Raw genomic sequence first — 7,807 nt, 5'->3', positions numbered from 1 at the left:
TAAGGGGAAAGTGGTCATCCCAATTAACTTTAAACTCAATGAAACAAGCCCTCAACATATCCCCAAGATTTTGAATTGTATGTTTTGCCTGACCATCTATCTGAGGATGAAAAGCGGTACTAAGATTCACCTTTGAACCCAAACCTTTCTAAAATGACTTCTAAAATTGATCAATGAATTGAGTACCCCTTTCTGAGATGATAGACAAGGGAACTCCATGAAGTTTGAAAACCTCATGAATGTACAATCTAACATAGTCCTCTACTGAATCCATAGTCTTAACTGGCAAGAAGTAGGCCAACTTGGTTATACTATCCACAATCACCCAAATAGAGTTATGTTTCTGCTATATTGTGGCAAACTTGTAAGAAGTTCATATTGATCATCTCGTACTTCCACTTTGAAAAATCTATATTCTGAGCTACACCACAAGGCCTTTGATGCTCAACTTTGACTTGTTCACAATTTGGACACTTGGAAACAACTCTGCTATATCTCTTGCCATTCCACTCCACCAATAGACCTCCCTCAAGTTATGGTATGATTTACAAGAGCCCGAATAAATCAAATACTTGGAGCTATATGCCTCTATCATGATTCTTTCTTGAATGCCGTCAATATTTGGAACACACAATCTTCCTTGGTACCTTAACTCTCCATCTCCCCCTTTGGCAAAAGCCATGACTTTCTTCTTATGAACATCCTCTTCCAACTTAAGTAGAATGGGTTCATGGTCTTGATTTTCCTTCAGTTCAACAACTAATGAAGACTCAGCCCCATTTTTAACAATTGCAGCACCTTCACTAGAGTCAATAAGTTCAACCCTCAAACATGGAAGCCTATGCACTTCCTTAGCGAACTCTTTATTTCCTTTCTCAACATTAATGGTACTTTCCATGGATAACCATCTAAGAGCATCAAAAACCACAAGCTTTACCTAGGTGATAGAAAATACTTATGTCATAGTCTTTGAGAAACTCAAGCCACCTCATGTGCCTCAAGTTCAGCTCTTTTTGACCAAACACATATTGTAGGCTCTTGTGTCGAATAATTTCTCTCATGGGTGTTACACTGCCTAGAAGCATATTCTATAGCATTACCTCTCTACATCAACATACAATCTAATCCAACTTTGGAAGCATCACGGTAGATAACAAAACCAGATGTGCCCTATGGTAGGGACAAAACTAGAGCAGTAGTCAGTCTCATTTTCAAATCTTGAAAACATTTCTCAAAGGTATCAGACTATTGGAGTCAACTTAGTCAATGGGAATGATATAGATAAAAATGCCTCAACAAATCTCCTATAATAGCCAACCAAACCCAAGAAGCTTCTTATGTCTATCGAAGATGTGGGTTCGGGCTTATTCTTTATTGCCTCAATCTTTTGCGAATCCACTCAGATACCCTCACCAGAAATAATAAGTCCTAATAATGCCATAGAAGCAAGACAAAATTCACACTTAAAAAATTTAACATACAACTCTTTTTCCTTGACAGTCTAAAGGACAATCTTGAGATCATTGGCATGCTCCTTCTCACTTCTGGAGTAGATCAAAATATTGTTAATGAATATAATAAAGAAGATGTCCAGATAATTTTTGAACACTCTATTAATGAGGTCCATAAATTATAACACCACAGAGGTTTTAAGAGTCGAAATATGGAGTTTAAAGGGTATTTTCATGAAAGTTACAGTTTTTGCACCAGATGCCCTCCACAGGCCTAGTTCACAAGCTGTGAACATATCTATAGGCCATATTAGGTCATGTGGTAAAGCCTTGGAACTTGAAAAATTAGGGGGGAGGTTCACGAAACAGACCATGGTACGTGGTGATCACCACGTGTTGTGGTGCCCTCCGTGGTGTCCAATTTTCCCAAGTACAACTCACCCTTAGGACCACGACCTATAGTGAGTTTCATGGACCATGGTGGTTCCCCCATCCAAGTGAAAGTTTAGTTTGTATTCAGGGGTGTTTTGGTCCTTTCTCTATGATCTCATTAATAAATGTGGACAGTTTTGGGGGGTTAATTATAACCTATTAACTACCCTAAGCCTTCCTAACCCTCTCATTATCACCCAAACATCCAAAATCAAAATCCTCTCTCTAAAGTGTTCTCTCAAGAGTCTTCTTCTTCCTAAAGCAACTCAAAGGATTTCTTTAAGATCAAAGCATCAATTCCCTGCAATATAGGACTCCTAAGATCAAAGGTATGTGGGAATTCATTCATGGGTCCTTTCATCCATGGAATCCCAAGTTTTCTCTCAAAATCTCTTTTGAATTCTTCTTCTAAAAGCCCTAGTTTCATGATTTTGCATTGGGACTTCTTAATTATGATATATCTTATGATTATTGATCAAATTATGCATAATTCACATCACATTGCATTATTTCAATATAAATTCCAATGGCCCATGCTATATAATAATTTCAAATATGTTTTCAATGAATCATGATCATGTATTTCAAGTGATTTCAATGACAGTTTTATGAATGATATCCAAGGTTTATGAATGCCTCATGAAAGACTATGAATGATGTTTCAATAATTCTTTAAGCAAGAAGTTATAGTGTAATAATGCAAATTCTCGCATAATCATGTTAAAGAGGTGATAAGAACAATTCTCACCAACTCATGAATTCTTATGAATTAATCATGTTAATAAGCTATTCTGTGATTTTCTTATGATGAGGATTGATATCAACTATTTTCTTTCCTAATAATTTTAATGACTATGTTTTCATAAATTTTTGTGGGGATAACGGCTAAGAATCGAAAAGACTTTAAAGTGGGATTCGGTCGGTAGCCATTATAGATACCTAAGGAAATCCTTGTAGAAACCATTAGTCTCTAACTACATTGCCCACATAGGCCTATGATGCCAATATGGCATAGCTAGTGGATCCACATATAGCACAAGGTTAGAGAAAGTACCAACACAAAGTCTACCTTAGAAAGGTAGACTCCTCTTCTCGATGTGGGGATCATCAGATTTCATCTTATAGCTCGCATGGTCTTATATATCGATTAAAGGCCCTATCCCACATCAAGGTAAAGAAAATGTTTAAAGTTCTCATGATGATGTTTTGATGCATTGACCAATTTTTTTTATTATTTTTTTTTATGGGAACAGACCCTACACGAGGCTCCCACCTCTCGTGCACAGTCAGGGGTTGAGCATCACCCCCAAGCCTTAACATAAAATAAAACAGAAAAATACAAGGAGGGAGACATAAACCTTACCTCCGATCCTATGTTGGTTCATAAGTCGGCTAACCTATTAAGGTCAGCTAGCTCATCCCCATAGAAAAAGGAGCTATCTATAACTAGAAAGCAGTAAACCTATGAGAGGACTCCTCCCGATACAAGTCGACTAAGAAAGCATAAATGAGGGAGACTCTCCCCATCCATGAGAAGACAAGAAAGTAACCTACACTAGTCCTATTCAACTATACTACGTACCATACATAGCTAAATTGAGGAAGAACAAGTATATGAACCTTCTATCTCGCATGGGGTGAAGAAGCTCTTTTCATCTTTGCCCTTTTTCGTCTTATCATACCAAGTAAGTCCAAGGGAAGTATGCAACAGCATCGCAATCATGATTATCAGCTAAGGAGGATGAAAAGTATATAGAGCTATAATAACCAGCAACGTTGGAGTTGTTGTTGAGAAAACTAGTGACTGAAGAGCAGCAAATTGTAACTTGTAGGTGATGCAGCCATGGCATGAGCAGTTGCTTGGGTGTTTTTCCTTGCACTTTGCATGATTCCAGATCAATACCCATAAACAAACCAATAAGGAGCTCAAAGTAACTTGGAGCTGCTGCAAGAAGGCCCCTACACGAATGGTTATTGTCTCCCTTTGTTTGATTCTTTGTGGACCTGCACAAGGAAGTAGCCAAGGAAGCAAACCAGTGTGTGGGGGTTCTGTAGTACCCATTGGAGGGCTCCCCAATTGCAAGTAGATGGAAGTTGAATATTGTTGGTGTTGGATTGTTGTAGTTGTATGGTTGCTGCTGTAGCTTCTGAATTCCAAGGTGCTGTGGTTGGTTGCAACTCCTCTTGTTGATAGTTGCTGCACTGCACAGCTGTGAAGCTGTTGTTGCATGCATTGACCAATGATTATGATATTTTAAGGTTTTCATAGTTTTATTTATGTTTTAAGATATTGGTATTGCATCTCATAATTCATATTGATCATGTTCTATATTCATTGATTATGCATACTTCTCACATTCTTAGTGTATTACAAGTACTAATGCATGCTTTTACCTATGTTGTATTATAATGTAGGGTCCTACGATTATGCTCATCCATTTATTTGTGGCTAGAGCTTATTATAATTATACTGGTGGTGAGTCCTTGTGTTTTGAGGACAAGACTTTCATCTTTATTGTTTTATGACTTTCTTATGTTGTCATGAGTGAGCTAGGATCTTTTCTTATGCTCTTATCTAGTTAGTAGAGGAATGTTAGATGAGTCTATGTTGTCTTCCATTCGAGTTTGAGATTCATTCACCTTTATCAAGTCTTTCATGTTGAGACTTTACTTTCGCTTATGTTGTTGCTTATTTTCTTTACTTAACTTATACATGCTCATGTATGATATTCTAAGAGACTTGGTTGGGTCCTTTGGGATTCTAATTTCCATGTCACACCCAGGGTCTAGCTTGGGTCATGATAAACTTGGTATCAGAGCATAAGGTTTAATATGTCCTAGGGAGTCTAACATGCCGCATCGAGTAGAATCTTGTTCATAAGTGTGAAAGGCGCTACATCTATGAATAGGAGTCTATTAAGACATCTTAAGAAAAACATCACTTCTTTCATGATCTCATCATGCAATAGAGTTGAATTCTAAGGATTCTTTCTTTAACGCTTTCTCTTTGCGATTTCAAAAATATGCCTCCAAGAAGGAACCTCATTTGAAGGAATGTTAAGGAGTAGCAATAAGCTCCAAATGACCCTTTGAATGATCAATTGTCTTATGCAGAGTTTTGAACTATTTTCCAAATTCTTGCTAAAGTCATGGTGACCAAAGTTAACCGAGAGGTGGTATCTCCTATGAATCCAAATGTAGGTATGTCATCTAGCCGAGTTTATGGTTTCACTCATATGAACACTACCGATTTTCATGATTCTAAGAAAGATGAGGATCCACAAAAGTTCATGGAGCGTATTGGTAAGATTATTGACATCATGGGTGTTAGCTCGATGGAAAAAGTAGACTTAGCGGTGTATCAACTCAAAGGTGTTTTGTAAGTTTGGTATGACCAATGGAAAGAGGAAAGAGGTAGAGATGATGCTCCCGTTAATTTGGAAGAATTCAAAGGTGTTTTGCTTGATTGATTCTTTCCATTAGAGTTAAGGGAGGCTAAGGTATAATGGTTCATCAATTTGTGCCAAGGTAACACGAGTGTGAGGGAGCATGCCCTCAAATTTACAAAGCTGTCCAAATATGATATTTTCATGGTGCAGATCTGTCATGACTCGATTCTACACCCTAGCCGAGATATGGTACTTAAAACCATGAGTGGTCCCAAGCTAACCCTTAGCATAATACACCAAAGCATATTATAATAAAACTAAGCGGAAGATTGAACATATGAATAAAAGGTCTTATTAGAAAGATAATATATCCATGAAGACTGAAAACTAATGTCTGAAACAAGCCTCTAATAGCTAAATCAAAAAAAATAAGTTTTCAGGAACATGTCCCAAACTAACTAAAACTACTCCATGAAGTCCCCGAATAAGGAGGACTCATCAACTGCTGACTAGAAATGTTGCAGCTTTACTAGCCACGAGTCTTAGAAGGGATACTAAAATCTACATCATAAAATGATGTCGCGCAGAGAAAGTATGCGCCAGTATGTGGAATGTACTGAGTATGTAAGGGAAAACTATCATAATAATATAAATAACATATGGAGGAATAGTGAAATAAGATTTCTAAAATATGATCATGATAAAGGAACTGAAAGAAACAGTTATAGTCTATGAATAAAAATCAGTTTAAAAAGAAAACTTATTTCAAAAGCATATACATTAAGGTAAGTCTAAATCAGTAGCCTTGCATAATCATATTCATAATATAGCATACTTAAAATGAACCATAAAAGGTTAAGAACCTATAGTAAAAATATGCATAAAATAGGGAGTTTCTTATAACCGACATATACCATGTGAGCTCATGATGTCCAATAGCTAACTCAGTTAGACGGGATGCTCTATACCTTGCTAGGGTATAAGACCATATCATATCTATATGGATATACTAGCTTGTGCCTCTCAAGGCCATATGTATTTGTCCGACAAAGCAGTATACTCAAGTCCTACAGTGGCCCATAGTTATTAGACTTAGGGATTGCTAGTAAAGGTCCACAGATACTAATGGAAACCTTCCTCCCTAAGGTCCACTTGGTGCTCAATAGTCCTTCCAAAATAGCATCAATACTTATTAATGCTCATAAGTATAAAAATTATCCATATATATGAATCATATGTGAGACTAAGCTCAAAAGTTATACCATAAGTCATAAGTGGGACTATGCTTAAAAATTATATCTTGAATCATAAGTGTTGTGAGGCAGTGCTCAAATATATAGAGTCCACCATCTGCAGTACCTAGGCTAACATATCTTTCATTCTGGAGCTACCTATTTCATTACCATCCATATCTCTATTTCCAGGAGGCACATAAACTCCATTATGATCATAGTATCCAACTCTATCATAGTATTCATCTTTCTAATAGTTTCGACCTTGATTTCCTGAACTATAGCTCCAGAAAACCCCTTGATTTTTCAAATACTTTGCCTCCTTGTCATGGTAAAAATTTATCTCATCATGTATAGATGCAGCCCCACTACTGTATTAACCTTTTTAGTGACACTTGCTAACAGATGCTTGGTCAATAATTCTATCTATAGTTTCATATGAGCTATGTCCTTATATCGCTCCTCCTCTTTTCGCTGACGTTGCTCAGTCGATGAACCAATTGCATAGTTAGTCCTTGTAACCTCAGAATCTCAACTGTGCCACACCTTTTTGTTCTTTGATACTTGATCTAGCATAATTGTTGCATCTGTAGAAGTTTGAACTATGAACAACCCACCATCCACTGCATCAACTATGAGTTTGGTTATTGAATTCAATGATTTGTAGAAAGTCTTCATCAAGTGGTTATCAGTCAACTGATGATTTGGGTACTGCTTCTATTTCTTATTGAACCTAAGCCATTTCTCATACAATGCCTTATTAGGTAGTTGCCTGAAGTTGTTCATCTTATCTTTCAACTTCAACTTCTTTTATGGTGGAAAGAACTTCTCAAGGAAAGCCTCTTTCAACTCTCTTCAAGCAGTTATTGATTCTTGTGTCAACTCATTCAACCACATTATTGCCTCCCTACGTAGAGACAACGATAACAACCTCAAAAGAATAGCCATTGGATTGACTCCAGGGATCTCAGAAGACTTACAAGTACTACTGATATTACATCAGGTGAATATTTGGATTATCCCCAGAAACTCCTCTGAACCATCCTTTCAAGTTCAATAGCTAGATTATAGTATCTATAATGGTAAATTTTACACTTGATATATCACGACCCGACCTAGGACCTAGTCGTAACACGATGATCAAAACCTCGAAGGGCTCCAACCTAGTCTCTTGTACATATCATAAGCATATATAAGGTAAAGTAAAAGCAGAAACATCATAAGAGTCTAAACCATGAATAGAAATTTAAAAACATCACATAACAACATAAACTCGAAATATTTGTCCAACTAGATACCTCTA

Source organism: Solanum dulcamara, chromosome 1, assembly GCF_947179165.1.
Source record: "Solanum dulcamara chromosome 1, daSolDulc1.2, whole genome shotgun sequence".
Lineage (NCBI taxonomy): Eukaryota > Viridiplantae > Streptophyta > Magnoliopsida > Solanales > Solanaceae > Solanum > Solanum dulcamara.
This window is presented reverse-complemented; position numbering follows the sequence as displayed.